Source organism: Pieris brassicae, chromosome 8 (assembly GCF_905147105.1).
Source record: "Pieris brassicae chromosome 8, ilPieBrab1.1, whole genome shotgun sequence".
Lineage (NCBI taxonomy): Eukaryota > Metazoa > Arthropoda > Insecta > Lepidoptera > Pieridae > Pieris > Pieris brassicae.
In genome coordinates, this window is record NC_059672.1 from 15,960,809 (window position 1) to 15,984,519 (window position 23,711).

At 30.6% G+C, this 23,711-nt stretch overlaps 1 protein-coding gene and 1 long non-coding RNA gene across 3 annotated transcripts in view; one reads left to right on the forward strand and one right to left on the reverse strand.

Moving 5' to 3' along the window:
- The window catches only part of LOC123713203 (trichohyalin), a 42,593-nt gene extending 23,282 nt beyond the window's left edge, over positions 1–19,311 (reverse strand). For both annotated transcript variants that reach the window (XM_045666765.1, XM_045666764.1), the window contains exons 1-2: positions 19,156–19,311; positions 13,184–13,213 (exon numbers count right to left, since the gene is read on the reverse strand). The gene's annotated coding sequence lies outside the window, so the exon portion shown is untranslated. The remainder of the gene's footprint in view (positions 1–13,183; positions 13,214–19,155) is intronic.
- LOC123713204 lies at positions 5,594–6,413 on the forward strand. Its single transcript, XR_006754159.1, has 2 exons — positions 5,594–5,843; positions 6,047–6,413. It is a non-coding gene; the product is annotated as an uncharacterized LOC123713204 (long non-coding RNA).
- Positions 19,312–23,711: the final 4,400 nt, after the last annotated feature.

The window sequence follows — 23,711 nt, forward strand, 5'->3', positions numbered from 1 at the left end:
GAAATAATATAATATAAGTCTATTTAAATTGCCTTAAAATTACTTTAGATCAGAATCTTGACAAAAACGTTACTAAGTTTTTATAAGTCGTCACAGCCGAGTGGCGTGCGTTTTTGTTCATTTTAGCGCTAAATGAAAGTAGGAAACTGGCGGGAAACTTGTGACAATTAACTTCAAATCATGCGATTACATTGACATATTCAGTATGCAGTTTCTCTACACATATTAGATTAATAACTCTATTTACGGTTATCGGTTTGAGGTGAATTGTGGAACAATCGATTAATAAAAATATAACAATACATAAGCTGGTGTAAGTGCTAAAGATATTGTTACTGACTGTTTGTTTTGTTGAGTACAGTATTTATTTGCTTATTCAATTTTAGTTGTAGAAAAAACAACGGGCATATGACAATCCAAAATGCCGGTTTAACAATTAAAAATATAGTCAGCACATGCCCAAATTCGCTGGTAACGTTTTTATGCTAAAAATACCCTAATTTAAACTTGGAGAACTAATTAAGCTTAATTATTTCAACCTTAACAAAACTGGTAAACAAGTTAGAAAGCAAAAAGGTTATTCGGTTCGTTTTTTTTATTATTTAAAGACAAAATTTCGAACTAGCATTCTTCGACAACGACAACTGATAATAATAAAGTGTTCACAAATAGTAAAAGGCGGTCTTGTTAAAAATACTTTTGAGAAGGTGAGAAGTTTAACATGAAAGGTCAAAATTTCATTATCTCAATTCTCGACATCACATAAGTGTTACATAAGAAGATGCCACATATTCTCCTGTGTTTGTTTTATTTAATTGGACTTATGTAACCTCGGAATGCACATGCAAGTTGCCAATGTAATGAGAAGTCTGATGCAATTAAAAGTAATATATGTCTTAAGATGTTGAATAAAATATTTTTTTATTTTACATATGATATTACTATATATTTTTAAACTGGCATCATTGATTTTTTAAACTTCTCTCAAAAAAAAAACTATATAAACATAGACATTATCAACGCTTATTGACCGACATAGGTGACGTAACCTTCCTATACCGGAAGTAGGTTGTAGGTGCTTTCGTCTCGATTCAGTACTTTGTAGAATAGGAGACTGTGAATAATTTATTGCCTCTTAATTGTATTGCCGATTGTATTTTGAATTGTAATTTGAATTATATTCACGTCGTAATAGTTGAATATATTATTTTTAAAATGTACTCATTTAGATGTAGCTATCTTCTTCAGTTACTATCTAAAGTAAATATGTTGATTTTATAAGTTCCAGAATTTCAGAATTCCATGTGCAACGTAATAAAGACAACTAAAATACAGCTGTTTACTTATTTGACGTTTTGGTACATACATATATTTTTCAGCTTTAAGTAAGAACAAACATAAAAAATCAAATTACTCTTACACTACATGTGTGGGCCAACAGCGAAAGCGCCAATATGTTGATCAAGTGGATTTTTATGTAATAACTTGTTCCATTAACCAAGTTGTTCTGATGATGGACGAGATATTATGACCACTAAGAATTGGGAACAAACAAAATAATGTTTTATTTAAAATATAGTTTTATACATTTTATGCTACAGGTTAAAAAGGATATACACATTTTAGTAATATATGATTTATTAATGAAAAATATATCAACATCAGAATTGGTTAATTTCCTTCGAAAAATTAAGAAATAAATTCCATTAAATTTACCGTCATACTATAAAAAGCATTTCAATTTCGTGTGTACCCCTAATCGGAATATTTTTCCTTATGTGTTGTAATAAATATACCATTTTGATGTTGAAGGCTCCAGACTGGTAATATGCACCGTGATATACGCGTAAGTATGGAGTGGAGGTCCCGTTACGCGGACCGGTTAAAACCTAGGTTTATTAGTAGGAAGTCTACCTTGAATTAGATGCCTATACTGACATTAATGCTAGGCTATCATAATATTAATTACCATTTTGTGCGTATATTCCAAGAATAATTGTGCAGGCCACATGCCTACTTACTTGTACTCTAAGGTGCTCGCTCCATCCAGGGGTATGAGTATACGTTAGTACGCCTGAGCGACAAAAGGAAAAGAGGCAAAATAGACGCACATCAGCACATTTCTAAAAATAGATTTGGTAATCGAATAGCTAAAAAAAAATTTCCCATTCGTTCACTTGTAATAATGTATCTGGTGACATCATCTGGATGCATAAAAGCAATAGCTGGCCTAGTATTGTCTTTAGTTAACAAAGCTTTTCTACATTGAAAGAAACCAATTTTTTTAACTGGATTAAAGCTATTTGTATTATTATAAACTTATAATTATTTTACATAATTTAAAATTTTCCGACTTTTGGAGTGCTTTACAGCGTGCGTGGTCACGGCATATATATAATTATACAAATAGCTTTAATCCGGTTAAAAAATTATTTTCTTTCAATAGCTGGCCTCTTACTATAACTTTTTAACAATAATATTAAAAAGTAACTAAGCCCAGCCCACCTTTCTTTTTGTGCCTTATGACAATAGGTAAATACTTTTGTTAATGACCTAAGAAGTAATAAACGATGATCCGTTTAATAACTTAACTTTCCAAAAACCTTATAAAGAAAAACGAACTTCAATCTGAAACTAGCAATTTTCTGGTCACCTTAAATTACAAATGAAATTCAATATATGAATTTGAACAGTTAATAACACTTACTTTCGCTTATTTGAGAAAGCTATGAGTATCACCTGAGGCTCTTCAATATTGTTATTTATATATTCTGTAGTGTGCCAAGTCGACATTATTTTATTCGCAACAACTACTTTAAACCTAGGCATTGTGTTTATTAAAATAGAATTCCTTATCTTGCAAATTATATATGTGTAAATTGTAGTATCCGTATGCAATGCATTTCATAATATGATAATGTTACTGTAGAATAAAATTGAGCTTTGGGCAGAAAATCTTATTAGAAAAATTAAACAATAAAAGATTTCTTAAATATGGCACTACTAGAGTTAGGTTCCATAAACAATGAAATCCATATACCAAAATCCCGTATGTAATTTTTGACATACTTGATACTCAATCTGAATCTTACCCTAATCATTTAGTGCACGAGCAAGCGGCTGTCCACATATATATCATTATTTTACCTTTGAAATAAATATTTTAATAAAACACTACAGGATGTATGAACTTAATACTTTTCTATTTATGTACATAGAAATATAAAAAGTTGAAACCGGCACCGATGACTCACATAAACAAAGATTACTATTCTAGAAGCATTAGATCCTTCTAAGGTGCCACTTCTTGACTGGAAATCGACTTCCGATTTGAGTCTCGGAACGAAACAACTCATTTGAATATTATTGACGTTTCTCTTGACTTAAATTTAAAACAAAATGTGTTACAAAGATATTATTATTATTAAATTTAAATGTTGTTACAAATAAACACATCAATTCCCTATTTTTCTTCCATAATATTTTATAACTATAACAAAAAAAAATCATAAGTAAAACTTTTGTACTAATAACAATTACGATAAAAAATTAAACTCTTATTAAGCTTAAAACTGGTCCAATTATGACCTACATTCTTAATCTAAGTTCTTGTTAATCGTGAAGTGTTATCACTAAGGTAAATGGCCGATAAGCAATTAACATACTAACACAACTAAACCTGAATCTTCAAGCAAAGAAAACTTCTTGAAAACGTCTTCGGTGAGAGTCCAAGGACCGTCGGGAGCAAAGGAAATAAAAATAATTTTGATATTTCTCTTTTCACACTGCTTATGCTTGCTGCTTAAATATTTACTTTAATTTACATGTGAAGACGAAGTACTTGGAAAGATAGATAAAAATATTTATTGGTTAAACGATTATTATAATATTAATTTAATTTAAAACACAACAGAACAAAGTAATAAAAGTACACAGTCTTGACATTTTCTTCGAAAACTCCACTATTTTAAATACGATATATAGATTCTAAAGGCCTTACCGTTATTTCTGAAGTCTTGACTCCGCACAGTGTTTATGTAAATACCAATATTAGTTCTACTAGACTAAACAAATCGTGTTCCTTGACATGATTTAGGAACATTGAACGTTAAACAAGACACCTTTTACGTATTATTATTTCTGATTTTGTTTGTATATAATTATATAAATGTCTATATAGTTATGACTTTTTAAATTGTAGGTAATTCAATATGTACTATGGCGTGGCTTGTCAATCACCATGGTTAAACCCCTTCGAAGTATTTTGATTTCTCTGTAACTTATATTGTTTAAAAAATAAGTAATAATTATAGGAAAAATAAATAAAATCTAAAAGGAATTACATATACCAATTTATATAGCAGCTAGGTAAGTTTAATTAGCAACTATAGTTATTTATACAAGAATTGGGTATAAGAGAAATAGCCGAGTTCCGTTCATGAAGATGACTTAACTGTCAAAAGAATAAATAAGTCATGACCATAAATAAACTATTCAAATCACAGATAAACGGTTATCATTGTTTTCCCTTATAACTATTACTCGTGACGTTTGTCTCTATTATCAAACTCGTGAGAATAGATCAGTATGCTTTGTATATTTCGCAATAAGCTTTATACAGATAAACATAAAGTAGGTTATATATGTAGCCAATTAAAAATAGAACAAAAAAAGAGCAATATTTTTCATTTTTTTTTGCAGTTTATAAATTTTTGAGTCTATTATCTGCTCCTGGGAATAATGGCGGCGGAAGTAGATGGCGTAAAATAATTTAAATTCTGCTTATTCGGTATACAAAGAATACATACATTAAAACAGGAGTTCAATCATTAAATTGTTTGGTTAATTATTACTATAAAATGTAAATGTTAACGTGTATCTTTATGTACACTAACATAATTACCGTCAATGGCTTTGAGCGTTTGTGTTCGTATATTAATCCAAAAAGATGTCAATTTCTCTATTGTGATGGTTGGTTATTATATTAATAAAAAAACAAGTATCTTCCGCAAACTTAAAAACGACATTAAGTACATTATACCTTTTTAACTTACAATTTTATTGACGATTATGTTACAAATACACATTCAAATTTACTTGGGACAAATTAAATTCACCTGTCCTTGTTGGATTGAATGGCTTAAAGACTCCGTCATACAATATTTGCATTAAGCTGCTTTGACCTCGACTCGTTGGTATGCGAGAGAAAATCTTGATTTGCCACTTTGTTGATGAGATGTTAATCAATTATTTAAAAACATCTACAAATAGTTACCTGTTAACAGCTGGAATGCGTGATATTTCAAGAGAAACTTCGGTGAAGATAAACCGAAGAAACATGTTTTAGTGTTGCGGGAGCTACTTTGTAATCTATGGTGTATTATACGGGTACGCGTTACCATGGCAACGGAAAGTGCGCCATGTTTACTTGTCGAGTCACAAATAATTAGTTGCTAAGCATTAATAAAGATACTTTTTTTTTACTAATATAGCGTAAACATAAAACGGCAACATACCTAAGTAGTATAGTAAAAATGTGCAATATACCTAAAAGATAAAATATATAACTATATTTTTAGAAAGTTCAAGGCTTAAATGTATTTTAAAGAAAAATACAGTATAGACATTCGCGTAAATAATTCGCGTGAAAATTGAAAATCACTTCAGTCATTCATGCCCGATTCATCACAGACGCAATACGAAAATCAGAATAACTCCTCTGCCGAATTATATAGAGACTTAGTAATACGTGAAAGTTATAGATGAAATAATTGCGATAAATTGAAGCAATAGTTATAACTCGTGGTTATAGGAGTTGTATCAAAATCTGAAGACTCATAATGGTAGGTAATTGCTTCTTCGTACGAGGTATGCTTTCATTTTTTGGTTAACGATTCGGACCAGTAACGATTCGAACCAGTTATTATTAGTTTACTATTATAATGTTCAGTAGGTACGTATAGTATAAAACTTAATAAAAAAAAACAGTTCCTTTCTAACTTATATTTTGATGTTCCTATGACTTGACTTATTTCATACATCCTAGGTGGGCCATGCGACTGACGGCGTCCACAATACTTCGCCATCGACCGTCCTCTCTTTAGCCCCGCGGATCCATAGAGAGCAAAAATAAGTCTACTTAAATTGTTTATGGGTTATCCGGTAAATATAGACTGTCCCTTATTTTAAAACTTGCTATATTGTGACAAACATTCGTTTAGAGATCAGCACACGCGCTCGCATAGGCCTCAGGTCCAATGCCAGAATAGATAACACAAAATGGCGCCGGAGTGGACCGTAGAATTGCAGGTTTTCTCCTGCATAAATCGCCAGTGTCAAAAATAAACCGTCACATCGTTATACAAGAATTACTATTTTTGTATTTGCAGTTATAATATATTTGATTTCACGTTTGTGTTTATTTGATTACATCATCTTTGAAACATGCCACAAGGAAATTGAACGCCAGGTGCAAAACGTTTATTTCACATAGAGGCGTTAAATATAGAAATAAGGAACGGAATTATCCTTATCCTTATGATGTAATGCGTTAAGGAGTTTTTTTACGCTGTAACATGTTTTTATTTTACCAATATTGTTTTATTTTAAGATTAATTCCAGCTTTTGGCTTTTGTGTCCGAGATAACGGTTACACATATCAAGAATTTGGAGTTATTCTAAAGTTTTACTTTCAACAAGAAACGTCTAAAAAGTGGAAACTATTTAGCTATTTATGAAAAAGAAATAAAAATACTTTATTGATTTATTAAATATGGAGTGTGGAAGACATTATCAAAAGATATTTAAAATGCATGTCATTTAAACTTTATTATCCTGTAATATTCTTGTAATCATAATAACAGATTGTTTGAACATAATACTTCGAGAAAGTTCATATCATTCACTTGCTGACCTTTTAAAAACATTGAATTGGAGAAAAAGGAAAATAGTCGATGTATGGAATGCGACTGGTCAAGTGCCTCACCTTGGACGGAGGCCGACGATACTAAAGCCAGTATGTATCCCAGGGCTCATTGTTTGTGCTAATTACTTCCATGGTTAGATTGGCTAATAGAGTATAACTGGTTAAGAAGTAAGGCAGTGTATTGGCATATAAAATTAACGATTAAAAGAATGTCTATAAAAAAACCTTAACATAATAAGATATATAGGATCATTTTTAAGAATCGTTTTGGCATTAAATTTCGTTTGCTCTTATACTTAATTGAGCCATTTTTGTTTCAGTAACACACAGATTGTGTATATGTAAATTATTAGTGCTTGACACTCAGCCACATGTTGAAAGATTATTTTTTTGTAACTTTTGTTCTACCCCCATAAACATAATACTGTAAGTACCTACATATATACTTCTTAACGAGTTTAGAATTTGCTTGAACGTTTGATTATGTGTTCAAATTGGAGAAGATGAAGACATGTCTTATCTAGAATATACCTACCCTCTGTTTAATAAAACTGGTAAATTAACGTAAAGGTTAACAAATTAGGGATATTTTTCGGCGAGAATACAGTCTGATAGTGTCGTGTGGAGGCGACAGTTTTTGCTTACGTTTTGCTGTAAAATATCGTTGAGTCAAACATCTTATAAACAGTTGCCAGAACATATTAGGCACTGCGCAATCGTCACACTTTCGCCTGCGTGGACGCAGGTTTGTCTCCTTTCACATCAAAACAAAGATCGCAGGCGGAACACGTTAACGGACTAATAATTATTAACTCTTATTAATTGAAAATTGCCGTGGCAGCAACTATCAGTGAAAGTTAGGATGTTTTCTTCCTTTTATTCGCAATTACCGGTTTAGCAATTAAAGTATAATATTTTTAATTAACGTCATAAACCAAGCAATTCCGTAGAGAATCACATTCTATTTTTACCGACTTTTCATCGTTAAATTTCAACGATATATATCTGAATACTTGCGGTTCCCTTTATATATTTAACATTGGCCTTTTTATAGAAACTTACAGCTAAAAAGATATATAGATAAAACATAGAGAAATAGAATGTTCTTACACTTTTTTGAAATCTTTTCACTACATATTAAGTTAAGGTACACACTATTTATTAAGTTAAGGTACTAATTTAATTTCACCTTAAATCAGAAAGCTCACAAAGCTTAATTAACCGATTAAGAACTTACAACTTTCCTTTTCATATTACAGATAAGCAGTGAAATGAAACCTTAGCGATTTCCCACCTCGTATGACCTGTGAGAAAGCATGGACTGTGTATTGCCTATACTCGAACGTTTATAACTTGTGGAAATTATATTTAAAGTATTTGATGTTAACACTTTCAACAGTATTGCCGACTATTTATACTATATTGTATTACGTTTACATAAATGAAGACGTTTGTAACAATTGTTATCTAAAATATAATTGGTGTCAATCAACTATTTTTTCATATTCTTCATGACCATAATTAAAAAACCCATTCCTTAATAATTTATTGAAGCGATCACAAATTTATACTATTTTTAAAAATTAAGAATTTTTTATAGGTCAACATAATGTCTACTGTCAACTGTCAAATGTCAGGGATTGTAGCTGCGAGTGATATCATATTTTTAGTGTCGCTCTTAAGTTACAATTCTCATATAAAGTACTGAAGGTCGCTGTGTTCATGACAAGAATACGATCACTTCACATTCTAATGCTAATAACACAACATGACTTTCTTATAATATACAATTATTATTTCCGTGATCAATTTATGAATTATTAATAACTTTTAAAATTATTGTCTTTTTTATAAATTATTTTGTAGTATATTTTAAAACCTTGGTACTCGGACTAGGAATTCGTACCATAATTGTATTATTGACAAAAAAGTATAAGGTTTGAGGAGTCATGTTATTCCATAATCAAACAAGAAGGAATAAATAAGTGATCAATAATATGTAGTAAACGTAACATCTGCTTTTTACGAATACTCAAAATTACATTTTTTAGGATACTTAATCAATGATACGCAACATCGATTTTGCGGAAGAATCAATTGATTGTTATTAGCGTAAAATACCGTAAGTGGGTCAAGTGCTTGCTAAATCGGACAATGAGTTTATTATGAACCAAATTGGAAACGTGCCTGTCCCGTGGTGTTACGACAACCATGATTTTGTAACTTAACTAGAAGCGATTGAATGTACAATACATTCCACATCTATGATACGAAATGTAATCCTATACACGCATATTTAGAAAAAAACTTCGTCTTGGAAGTCCTCTATCCAACTATCCTTAAGTCGAAATTAGTGAGCGAAACTGCAATTTAACACATTCATTTATAAGTTTATATAATATAATGGGTAATTTGAAGATAAAAGCCTGAGAGCATCCTTAACAATATTTTATGTAGATTCTTTTAAAAATATGCTAATAATGTTATCACGATGATACAACTTTATTTGAATATACTTAAACTGTGTAGATATTATTATAATTTCATATAGACAACGTAACAAAATTCCAGTCCAAATAAGGAACGTGGATCCCAAATAGTACCCCGTTTGTAAAAAAGCAACACAAAAACGAGGCACGCGATCAAGAATCGAACTTGAACCATTAACGTGCCAGACACACCTACCTGTTTCGTAAAAAGTGCCCGGTACAGGCGGGTACGAAAGGGTAAATTAACTATCTTAACACTAATTATTTTTGAGCAAAGATATACTTTAAAGAGAAATCTTTGGACCGCAACATTTCGTATTTACAGAGTAACTCCAAAAAGTAACTTTTTATATAGTTTGCATAACAATATCTAAAAGACGTTGCAGAACTTAAGTCGATCAGACCGTTTAGTATAAAAAATACTACTCAAAATAACTCCTGTCAGTAATGATACATTTTATACTGAATACATTTCCTAGATACTATTTATCAGTCGGTAATTAATAAGTGTATTTCTTGCATAGGATTGTTTGATAGGTAACTTATAGAGATTTTTTACTCCTTAAGTTTCCGCATACCAAGCATGAGCTTCAATAACAGGTTTAATAATTATTCCGGTTTCATATATAGTTCGAAAATCATGATTTTCAATATTTTGCGTAGGCTTAAATCGCTAAACTTAATAACATAAATATTCCAGGAGTATATAAATATATTATAAAATATTTTAATTAAAAGTATTCATGTACGAGCATTAGATAGTTGTTAGAATATTTCTTTGTGATTGTACCGAAATATGGATCAAAACTTGTTTACGTGCCTTAAATAAATCTAAGATACCGAAGTTGACTTGATAACTAAGATCGACAGGTATTCAAGATAATTCTAAGCTGTCGAAATTGGGAGTCAACAAAAAATGTATGAATGTAAAAATGTTGTCAAAATTGTTCAATAAAAAATCGCTCGCGAATTTATTTATATCCGAAAAACCATGATAATCTCCGAAAATATGAAATAATTTGTAAAAACGTACTTACTATTTTAATGAACATTCATTGTTGAAAAATGTTGTTTATTATTAGATTTTTATTATTAGAGATAGTCGTTATCAGAGTGAGATATAAAAAATATCAAATTTTTAAGTAAATAGTTTAACTATAATCGCAAGCTAAGGTCACGTTCTAGTGGTAGGGTAGTCCCTATTCTCAAAGAAGCTGCTCGGGCATTACATATTATGTTGGTATATATGTTAATTTTTGCGATCTATAATAGAAGATTACTGAAAAGTCTCTAACATTTAAATCAAGAGGTATAACTATAACTAGGTCTCAATTTTGAATATTACCCTAAATAGATAATTGAAGATATTAAGGAAAAATTACGTTGTATAAACTTTTGAAAGTGTTATTTAATTGAAGAAAGTGTTCAAATTCCTTAAGCTAAATCAGTGTAAGTGGACTTTAATACGTATTTACAACCACACTTGGGTTGATTCACTTTTACTATTAACATTCACGCAATGCGGTGAAACAATTGATTTAAACACTTTCACCTTGATCCTTGAAAGTTATTCTAATATCCGTATTTTAAATCCCTAGGCGAGTGATTCGTCAAAAATAATAAAATAGATACGCGCTTGGCTGAGTCTAAAAACAATTGTTTGTGAGCGTTGAGTTTTATTAATCTTAACAAGCTGACAGTGATATTATCAGTGTAAGTGGTTCTGTGTGCACTGTCTTACTTATTTACCATCCTGATCGCGTAGGTCTAATCAGCAGAGGTGCAAAGGCATCAGCATATCACATGCATTAGATTTAAAAATTGGTTGATTGCTCTATCAGTGCATAACCACTGGGCGGTAGGTTCGTCATAGCCCAACGCCGAAAACTTTGTTTTGATCCAAGCTGAGGACTAGATGTGTAAGATAAATGTTTTTTAACTTCAAGATGTCACACGCTACCACCAATTTATAACAGTTGAGACGTTTATTAATGTGCAATTAACGAAATGCGATATTTCCGAAGTGCTAGATTAAATTATCAACTAGTTGCACGCGAAAGTGAACGATTTCCGTACAAAATATTGACACGAATTTTAATAAAAATACTCCCATTTATTCATTTATTTAGATCAACGTCAAGTATTAGTGTTCTGACATAGTTACTCCACAGAGAAATCGTATTTTTAAAATGAAATTTAATAGAATAAATACTACTGGCCAAAACATAACACTACATAATAAATAAAGTGCAAAGTTCACTGTGCACAGACTAAAAAACATTAGACACATTTTGGCGCGTATACATTTTGGCAATTTGACGTTTATCTGTGCAATAAACTAATTCGGTGCGATAATATCTGTGATAAAACCTTATGTTCGTTCATAAAACTGAAAGTGTCCATTTCACAGTTTGAGATTGCCGTATATTTTCGACCGCACGCATGCGCACTTTCCCTTGTTTATATTTCACACGTTTTCAAAGTTTTCAATTGTAAATTATATAACACGTGTTATTGTGGGAACGGTTACTTGGTGAAGCTAATTTTATATTAACACGATCCGCTGTTATGACGTAATATTGACTAAAAGGCTTCTATCTAAGATAGTAAGATTATACTAAGCTATAAGCAATATTTCCTTATCCGCATAGATAATTACTAGTTATAAATTAATCGGTCGTTTCAAATATCAGCATCAGTTTATTGCAAAGTTTTATCCCCTTTTATATATTGGAATTTAAAAAATATACGGCAAATCGAAAGACGCTTCCTTCATGTTTTTTAAAGTTGGTAAAAATAGCGATAAATTATTATTTTTTACAATTAATATATAATTATAAGAGGTTTAAACGTTTTAGTAAATTAAATTAAAAAATATTATATATGCAGCCTTGATCTAATTCATCCGGTTACAAAGTTTATAACTGCTAATTCACAATATTAATTAATAAATGATATCAAAAAACTGTGTGTAAAACTTTTTAGACGCAATTATATACAACAATTTAGATTTCTTGTATGTGATTGCGTAATAAACTATCAACAATAAAGATATAGGAAGCGATATTCGTTTAAACTTAAATACAATTGGTGTGAGAGAAATGTTTAAAACATATACTTATCTGAAGAATCTTAATCGTATAACATCGCTTTTAAAGTATACCTTCATTAGAATTGTTCGATACGATAGTTATTCTCACCTCTCGCGTTTCGTAAGTATAGTGTAATGTATCGTAACATTATTATCTATTTTGGCCAATTATACAACAACCAACCTGAAGCGAAGATTTTTTCACCAGTAATAAACCCGGCCGATCAGAGTAATAGTTAACCACTAAGCTACGGGGGCGGTTCTGTGATACAACACATAAAAAATAAAAGCATTCGTCAATACTGTAAATTTATGTGACTATGGCATCGAAAAAAACACGAGACTGTAATCTTATTTTGTGTATTTCATAGTCATGACAATGTTCTGAATCACCGTTCGACCATTTCATGAAATAGCCAATTTATTACTGAGTCAATTAAAGTTATAAGTTCACATTATTCATCGTAAGATAATTTAGCATTGCATAATTATATATTAGTTCTAATTAAAGTAAAATCTAATAATTCTAATGAATATGTCTTTTAATATTTTTTTCTCTATGCATATTCCAGTTTATTTAATTTACCTATTATAATACACCAACATTCCTGGTTACAGATGTTATTGAAACTTAAATGTCAATAAATTATTAAATATCACAAATGACGCACGACTCACCAAACAGGATTCCAAAGAATGTCAGCACATCTGAAATAAAATAAACATATTATAATCTTCAAATTATTATACAAAGAGCAAAGTTTACGTAGTCTTAAACTCATTAATTTTATAACGCGGTGAAAAATACGCGCATGTACCTTTTATAAAGAAGATGTATATTATTTAATATCTGATGTATTTATTAAATAATTAATATGTTTCTCGAGTATATTCTCGGGATGCAAGTTGGCAAAAGTATAAAGCTGAAATTTTTACAGCGCACTTAGACCTCACCAACAATTTGCAAGCGTTGTTTATTATTATTATATTACTTGTCCTTTTTGTGTAATCTTTGAATTGAAATTAAGAATTTAATAAGTATATGCTAACGTTTCTATTCACATCACTCACATTTTTGTAAGATACGCTAAGTCTAAGTTCGCTTTACAAATATCAACGTTAGATGAAAAGTTGTTGATTGGACTTTTTGTAATTAAAAACATAGAAAAATTACAGTTACGATGCATTTTAAGTGCTAAGAGCAAAGAATGTAACTAACGACTTTAACCATACTGTATTATAATTTTAAATGCGACTGAAAAACATACATATACCTAAACATATCTGCTACAAAAACTAATTCATTATTACGTAACCAGACAAGCAACAATCTTCCAACCTGAGTATAGAACGATATTTAAGTTTTGAGTTTACTTTATCAGGTGTATCTTATGACCTCATAATGTTAAACAAGATTAGACTACTTGACCAAGATAGCAAACAGAGGATAAAAGTGGTTTACAATTTTAAGCATGTGGAGCGTGTTATGCGCATCTAACTGCAGTTTACGCCTTAACCCGGAAAGTCAATATCACATAAGTAATCAAATAGTAAATAGCTATTATATTTATTAATAGTAAAGTGGAAAATCATGGTACTCTAGAAATAACAATAATTTTGTTTAAATACGCAAGATATACTTTACCTATATTAGAAGCATTTAATATATATTTCTTTATCTTTCTTCTTAATAGTTTATATAATTGTAAATACGCGTTTTTGCTATAATAAATCCTAAATATTCTTTGACTTTATTCGTATTTAAGCCGAAATACTTCTGCAACATCAAAATATAGCCTTTATATATTTACCAAATTGGAATTCATCTCTGTGCAGAGACATTATAAACGATATAAATAAAAAAATTGTTAATATACAATAATATTAATATTATAGTAAAAAATACTGCATTGATTTCAAAGCAGCTATTAGTGCGCAAAAAGTAAGGACGTTAAAAAAAATTCTCAACACAAAGATAAACAGTATTTTATGATTTAAAGTTAAATTTTAAATATATCGAACCAATCAGACTGAGTCGAAAATAAGGTACCAATATTTTAAATGCCGAGCGTACTAGCGAGACTTCTGTCTGTGTAAGTGACCTAACTTCTTTGTATTTAAAATAATAAGATTTATTTGCTACGACACGTAAAAGGTAGGATAAAAACCGGTCCAATTGCTAGTGTTTAAATGATCAACATTTTGGAGTTGCGCAATTATTTTGGCAGCTTTCATATTAAAGAGTCAAGAAGTCAAAACGAGCGAATTATAATAATAGGTATATTACATTAAATAAGACGTCGTTAAAAATGATAATTTTATGTTGTCATATGTATAGTCTCGTAACTCCCTATAAGCAAACATTTATATTCAGTCTTTAAGTCTAAGAAAGGCTTTGTTAATCTAAATGTTTACTGCGTCGAGTTTTTTATTTATGTAATTGGAGGCAAACGGGCAGGAGGCTGATACCGCCCATGGACACTCACATTGCCAGAAGGCTCGCAAGTGCGTTATTGGCCTTTCAAGAATTGGTATGCTCTTTTCTTGAAAGACCCTACGTCGAAATGGTTCGAAAATACTTCAGTGGGCAGCTGGTTCCACATAGTGGTGGTGCTTGGAAAAAACTGCCTTAGAAAACGCTTAGTTCTGGAACGACGGACGTCGAGGTGATACGGATGGTATTTTCTATTTTGCCCTGACGTCCGATAATAAAACTCAGCTGCAGGTATTAGACCGAACAACTCTTCTGGACACTCTCCATGGTAAATGCGGTAGAAGATGCAGAGGGACCTAACATCTCTATGCAACACCAAGGGATCAAGTTGTCTTGCTCCCTTCAATATAGCGAGGGGGCCGTATTACGGTTACTGGCCATACATTGTACTCGTGAACGGGAGCTACTTGTGGTGACTGGTCGGACTTGGATCAGTGAATATATTGTCCTGTATTAATTTTTCCTTCCACTTTGATACTGCGTATTTTACAATTGTTTTCACGATGTAAGTGCCGCTCCTTGCTGATAGTAGTGACGTTTAGTTTTCTTATTTATTCGTTATTTATATTAATTGTAATAATTAACTACTTTAATAAAAGGAGCATGATGTCATGCTTGCAGGTGCTTACAACCTTCAAACAAATTTTCTTCACCATAATTGTTGCACATACTGAATATTTTTAGCGTAATTTCACAAACGGGTATTTTTAGTAACAATATTACAATTATTTTGAAGTTTGTACGTAATTTAACCGGACACATGTTATTATGCAAGTTACGATTCTGTGTGAACGTATCAGGAAGGTGTAACATTTGTAATATAATAAAAAATGTATCCTATTAAAATAATTTTCAATATTTTATGCTTAGATATGATTTTTGCAATTACTAGAGGAGAAGACTCGCAGCTCATTAAGAGTAGAGTTCAATAATCTAGAAAGCTTTTAGCATACAAAAATCATGCTTCTTTGAAAATTATCTTAAATGTTATAAATAGTTACCAGCACATAAATATTATTTATTTTCGTTTAGATTCTTAAACACGTTGATGACGTTTTTGGTGCATATACACATAGTTTTCCTTCGTCACATGCCCAAGTATAAATTACGCCAATAAATAAATCCATTGGGAACAAAGGGGTTCGGACGCAGAACGTAAGGTTTGACAATCGAACGCTCAGATATAGTTGCCCTGCTTAACTAGTACTAAGGCAGAAGCCGTTTAAGCGTTAGAGTTATATTAGTACATCTTACAGCATAGTGACTCTATATTTAGCATAGGAGAACTAACGCTGGACTGTTTAAGATAACTCAATAAAAAATTCTTCAAAACCTATGGTGCGATTCTTGTATAATATTTATGTAACAAAACGTTTATAATATTACATAATATTTTAAAGAACCACCGTTTCTCGTGGAGATTAAAATGTCAAAGCGTCTCAGGTACGTTAATATTGTTCCCAAGCGAAAAGCAGCTATGCTACCTGTTTTTGTAATATGAGTTATACGTGGTTTATATTTTATAACTAAAAAGTTAAATGCAATAAAATGGTCAGTAAATACTCAGTTTTTGAGGATTTATATATTTCGTCAACTCAATTTTGTTAAAAGTTCTTGTTAAACAAGCTTGTATAACAAAAAAAACTTGTTTAAGAATTATACTATTTATATAAATCGACGTCTGAAGTACTTTTCAACGTCAGCGAGAGTCGAGACTGATCCATATAGTTTATTTTTAATTTAACACAATGCATAAAGCTGTGTTTTAAACCGAGTTCGAAAAATCGATAGTGTCTCGATTTCAAGTACAGTGCTAAAAATGGATTACATATTCACTCCAAATATGATACTGAAGTCTTTCGTCTTCGTAATATTATGAAATTGTTTTCCATGCAATCATTTACACAGTAAAAAAATTACTGTGTAATTAAAAACAACAAGAAAACAAGATGTTAAAAATGTGTCTACCTATATTCTTTTGGATTTCTCCTGTATTGTTAAATCTACTATTAAAAACTACTTTGTCGAATGCATTCAGGCCTATTAAATATACCTAATATACAGTTCGTAGTTTAATTGCTATAAATAAAGCCATTCTATATTGTTACGGACATTTAATATTAATTCCATTGGTTCAAAAGTTCGCATTACGCAAGTGACTTTTTTGAAGTTAATATTATTGGCAATATTGCAATGCTAATTACGACAATGTGGTTTATTTGATCTATATATTTAATTCTAAATGACTATTACGTAGTAAGTAGTAGTAGTAACAGGTGATTGAAAATTTTATTATAAATGCAAATTTAAAGAACGTGAAATAATAATAGTTACTAAATTATCTAAAAATTAAAATTACTTGTTTAAACTTTAAAATATTCGTATGGCTGATATGGATAACGAATTATTTATTAATTTAAATAATTTTGAGGATTTTAATTAAATTACACATATATGAGAATATTTACAAATAGCTATCGGATGAATGATAATAAAACTGGAAAACCAATTTCTGTCGACTTTCTACTGCCGTGCGTTGATGTCTTTTGTACCAGGCATGCATCCGTAATTTATACTTTCCAATCGATTCGCAAATATAAGATATTTATGAATATATTTTAATAGAGTTAAAAGTGAAAAGTTATTTCAGCACCTGTGTACAATAACATTTGCAACTATGACTTACACAAGAATTCCATGAATGTACTATATAAAATTATTATATAGTCTATTGTTACTTTATAGTTTGTACGTAGCTACTAAGTATAAGGTATTGAACAAATATATTTGCTTTATATCGACAGTAAATACTTTTCTAGATCTATGTTTTGTGGTTCATAAAATAAACTATTACTACAGCCAAATAAAACTATAAAGTTAATAAGTTTACGTGAGTAATTTCCACAAATATTCATTGTTATACCAACAATATGCATAATTAACAAATTTAAAAATCCTTAAAATACTCAAGGCTACCTTTGAAACCTGACGTTTAACATTTTACCCACATATGAGATCATCATTAAAATTCTTCACGATAAACTCACGACTTTATACAAATTAACAACTATTGTTTTAAAAGCTTTGTTTACAAATATTGACCAATAACCATGTTTCTTGCTATGTAAATATTTTATGTTTATGTATACTTATACCGAAATAGTAGATAACTAATGAAGTTTTGTGTGTATAAAGTTGTGGTTATATTTAAAAATTCGTTTCTTTCATTTTTTAATCTATTGTATAAATAATGAAAAAAAAATAACAACACAATATTAGTAATCACAACTACAATAATACACTAAACGCGTTATATCACCAGTTTTCCGATTTTCACTCTATAGTGTAACAATGAGAGCATTTCTTCATCTAGATTCTAGATAAAGAAACTCAATAAAATTTTATCAGATTTAAAATTATACTTTTCAAGAAAACAATTTATAACTGTATCGAGTGAGGTCATTTCATGTTGACTAGCCCATAACTCCTTAATATTTTAATAAAGTAAAACATAACTTTTTATTTAAACAAAAGGTGTAAAAATATGGATACATCAAATACCTTTTTATGGAATTTTATATAAATTGTTAGAAACAAAAAGATCTCTTACCATTTTTTCGAAGCAAAACCTTCGAACAATGATCCAAATTTAATATTATTTATATTGACGACTTTAGACCCTAGTTTTAGACGTATAAGCTTTATTACAATTTAGATCATATTGTTTCCATTAAACCAGTATTGATTCATGTGACGTGCTAATATAGCCTTTAATCTTTTAACAACGTCGTATTAAAATAAACGAAATGTCAGTTCTACTAACTTTAATGTAGGTTTTAGGAACATCTCAGATGAATGTAATATATAAAAAGTTTGATCAGTAGACTATATTAGCAAAATATTTTGATTTAAATGACTAAGACGTTGGATAAGGCTTGAATACAGTTAGTACGTTGTGAAAATTGGAAGTGAAGGGGTCAACGTTCTGTGGTCTGTGCGCTATTTTTACACCCTACACAAAACCTCAAGATAATCTTTGAATCATATCTGTATCAAAGACGTTACCGGCAAAATGAATCTGAACAAGTGCAATTTGAAAAATTGAACTTTCCGTTACGTTTTTTTACATGCGAAACAAGGCAATTACAAAACTTACCAGTTATAGCGCGAACTTCCAAAATCCACTTATCGATATCACTTAAACTTCACTGTTCATAGAAATCTTTATATTGAATTATCTTATCCTAATATAATCACAACGCGTAACACTAATAAGCAGGTAGGTATATCTATACGTCTAACTCTCACAGCAATCGGCGATTTACTGAAGGAAGAGAAGTGGAGACACGTCACACGGTGCGCCCGCGCACCCGAGCTTACCTTTACTTATAGTGCGACTTATTAGGTTTGATTTATGAATTTAATGTTGGTTAATTACATAGTTTTGTTGCCCAGATGTATATCGTAATTTGTTTATCTATTTGGGTTGTTTTAGTTAAGTCAATATTATTATCACGTTAAGTGCTACCAAGTTATTATGGTATATGCTTTACTTAAAATAATAACATTTAGAAAAATCAGTACATTCTTAAATTAATATATAATATGAATATAATAATAATACCTACCCCATACATACAAGTATCAAATAGTTTCAATCACACAATTTTCTCGCTGTGTCGGCCTCGATATTCGGCTCTTACACACACACCTTTACGCTCCATCTATTCCACATTCATGCATACCTCTAGAATGGATCGCTTGTGATCGATTAGTGCAAAAAGTATTGGCCAAAGTTTTCGACTAACAGTTGCAGATAGATGATCCAACAGTATTTGTAAATGTTTTTTTTATTCTACAATACAGTATACATATAAACTGTATGTTGTTTTGCATATCGCTAATTAAACCGATTATTACTATTTCACCAAAGCTGGGTTATTGCATAATTAGTTGAAAACAAAATAAAATACACCAAGGATCGTTTCGGTGATTTTTAGAAACGCTGTAGTTATTTATTTAACGCAAGCTACAATATTTTAACACATTATTTAATGTATTTTACAAACTGTTTGTCAATAAGGGAGTTATCAAAGAGCAAATCCTCGCCTATTAGGCTTCAAAACCTAAAAACCAAACGTGGCTACCTTTGTTTAATCAAATACATTTATTAAAAAAATATTGACCCGAGTTTTTAGTCTGATTAGAGCACAGTGGATACTCCATGTGCTTGTACTGTTTTTCTTCTTATAACTGAATGATAGTTAAGTTTAAGCATACAATATCACAAACGTTTAAGACACAGTCCACAGAGAGAACCATTATTAAAATGCAATGTAATACGTCAATTATATATAGTGTACAATCTAGGATTTAAAAAATCCTATTTCTAAATTAATAGAACTATTGTTGGGATATGGGACGGTAAAGAGAAGCTTAAATAAGGTAAGAACGATTTTAAATAACAGTGTCTCCTTAATTATAGTTTCTAAAATCTTTTATTGTATATTTTATCAAGGAGAATTTAATTTACCGTGTTAGCTATGTACAGGTAATTAGGTGGAGGTGAGTAACGCACGTTGCGAACATTATAATGAGCTGACTCAATGAAGAGCGTGTCCATTGATTGGCTTTTTAAATACATTGTTAATTATTACTACTGAGATGTAAGTAACTTGAAGTATGCACCTTGCTATTTGTACTTTACAATTGTTTATATTTATTTTAGTACATTATTAGTGTATTTGTCCCCATACAAAAAGCTTGCAATTTATTAATTTATGGCTTGATTTGAAAACATGTATTAATTGTATCTGTGCTCTGCTTTTTAGTTATTTATAGAATTTTAAACTAAATATCCGTAATTGGGTTCTGTTAAAGACATATCTACCTACTGCCTTATATTGACAAATAATCTAACAGACGCAACAATATATGTCTTCACGACATTAGGTCCCTAGGTCAAGTGAACAAGAAGTTTTTTAAATAAACTAACGTAATCTCGATTATTAAATCTCTAAAATTAATGAAATTGAAAAATTGATATGAAAATATGGATCACAAGATGCAGTATTCATGACAAGAAAAAATAACACGCAACGACATTGCTCGAATTATTACAGAGTAGAAACTACTAGACATTAAAGTTGCGAAATAGTTGCGTATTATTTGATAGAGAATTGAGTTATAACACGCGGTGATATTTTAAATTAATAGTATTTTTTATAGATGGCCGTTTTATTACCTGCCTCGGGGTTCCACTTAATTTAGCGCGAGTGTTATGTAGTATACATACACAGTAACATAATATTACGTGAACATTCACATACTCATTTATGTTCTTTTTTTTCATTGTTATTAAATTTCAAAGTTATTATTTAGACTTCATTTTGCGTGTATTATAAAAGATGCACACAATTATTTATATTTGTTGCAGTCTCTTTTTTATTTCTACAATCCATATAAATAATTATACCAATTGTGTGACTGCGGGACATACAGTATAGGAAGGTATATAAGAAGTCCTGGATTCGGTTCCCAGTGTAACAAAGCAAGGAAGTCTGTCAACCTACTTGCATTAAAATTGTTTTTAATTAAATAAAGGAAAATTATATATTGTCGTGTAATTCAAAAATCATAAAGGCTATCTAGTACTATTAACTATACAAGCTGCCTCCACGAACTTTGTTTCGTCGAATATTTTTTATTTAACATTTTATTAGCATACTAACAATTTCGAATATTTTGCTATGCCACCCCATACAGGCCGTTTGCTTTTCCAATTAAATCAAAAGAAAATATTTGAATTGGTGAAGCCTTCGAGTTTTGAGCTTAGCAACATACTGTGTTAAGACAAAACAATAATATTACTTGACGGCAATCTTCAATATATTTTTACGTAATCACAAATAGGTACATAACTCCGTTTGTTTTTTGAATGTAACCCTGAAGACTTGACACCCGCTGTCGTGAGGCCTAGTCACGATATTCAACTGGCTTCTCGAATGCCAATGAGACTTATGAAGTATCAATTACCTATATATCTATATATCTTAATATATTGACTGGTTAAGTCCCATAATCTTTGAATAAGGTCCTTTCTGAAACTTCAATAAACTTTATTATCGTCCATAATTTACTCAAGTACACTTCTAAAAATAGTTCAGTTTCTCGCTGCCCACAACTGATGAAAAGCACTCAAAACGGTAAATAATAACTTAGAATAAAGATAGATAATTTTATTCTACCTCGTAAGATTCAGACTTCTTACATTACACCATTATTGCCTCGTCGACAGCAATTTTGCTATGGAGTGGTGCAGTACGCTATAAGTAATGCTTTTTTTACTACATCTTTACAACTACTTATGAAGCCTAAACTCTCTATCAGCGTACAAAAATTTGTACTTTCGTAAAATCTAAATTACATACAATAGTTTTTCTATAACATTTTCTTTATTTATCCCTATACAGAACTTCTATTTTTTGTAGTTTAATAATATAATATATGCGTAGACATTTTGGAGAGAATTTCCTCGCGTTTTATGGCAGCGTCACTTTTGACCATATTGATTTGGGACCGGTTTCCAAGTTCACAACAGGTTGTGACCCACATGGACAAACTTTCTTCATGTTAACGAGAGGATTCGAGAAACCTGTAATGTCTCGATGTCATTTTTTAACATACACAGATATTAAAAGAAAAAAGTTGCCACAAAATTACAAACAGCGTAGTAAAACATACATAAATAAAAAAAAACAACCTCTTTGTTAGCAATCCTGTAGACCATCTCTCCGCACTGTAGCAGACACATCGCTGTGTCTATTTTATTGACTTGAAAGACCCTCGCTTAAATTACATCCAGGTTTATCTGCAAATGTGCGCCATGGAGCCACTTTCACTGTCTCACATATTATAAGCTGTACCTAATATCGCCAAGTTCAAGGCTGTAAGAAGGCTTTTGACTGCTTGAAACGGAGCATGTTGGATTAAAGTCACTTATTTAAGAAACTACTTTGAACTAAAATATTTTTTTCTATCCATTTATTGACGAAGGATAAGTTATGATTCAAGAAACAACCAATAAACGAGCATCGATGAGAAATGTTGCGAAACGGATAAAATCTCTCCAATTTATGATGTACAAGGTGGGTTTTAAATTAACACGGTCTAAACCGAGAGACGGCTAGTGTGAAAAATAAGATTCACTAATAGTCAAAGACGTTTATGATGATATCGTTTAGAACAACATACCGGTTATATTGACCAAAATCAAACGCCCCGGCTGAATTCTATTGCATTAGGTGCTTAATAACATCATCGGCTGTAACACTATCGGTTTTTACGACCAAATATGGGTACCTTCGATGTCGATATAACAATAATTAGATATGAACTGATTGCGTAACTGCATAACTCACAGGCATTTTGCTTTGGAAAACGGTTCCGCCGCCAATTTGTTAATTATCAAGACTTCGTAAGTTATTTATTTTTATTATTGATTCGACTGCTGGCCACATATTTGGTCTAAATACTAAACCATATTTTATTATTATTAAAAATATATATATATATAAAAAGTTCTATATGATGTAGTTTTGAGCTGGTGGCTTAAGCATACGACTCTCAGCCTTTGGGTACAGCGTTCGATTCCCGGCTGTGCACCAATTTAATTTTATTTCTAATTGCAAAATTTACATTTCTTAAATTATA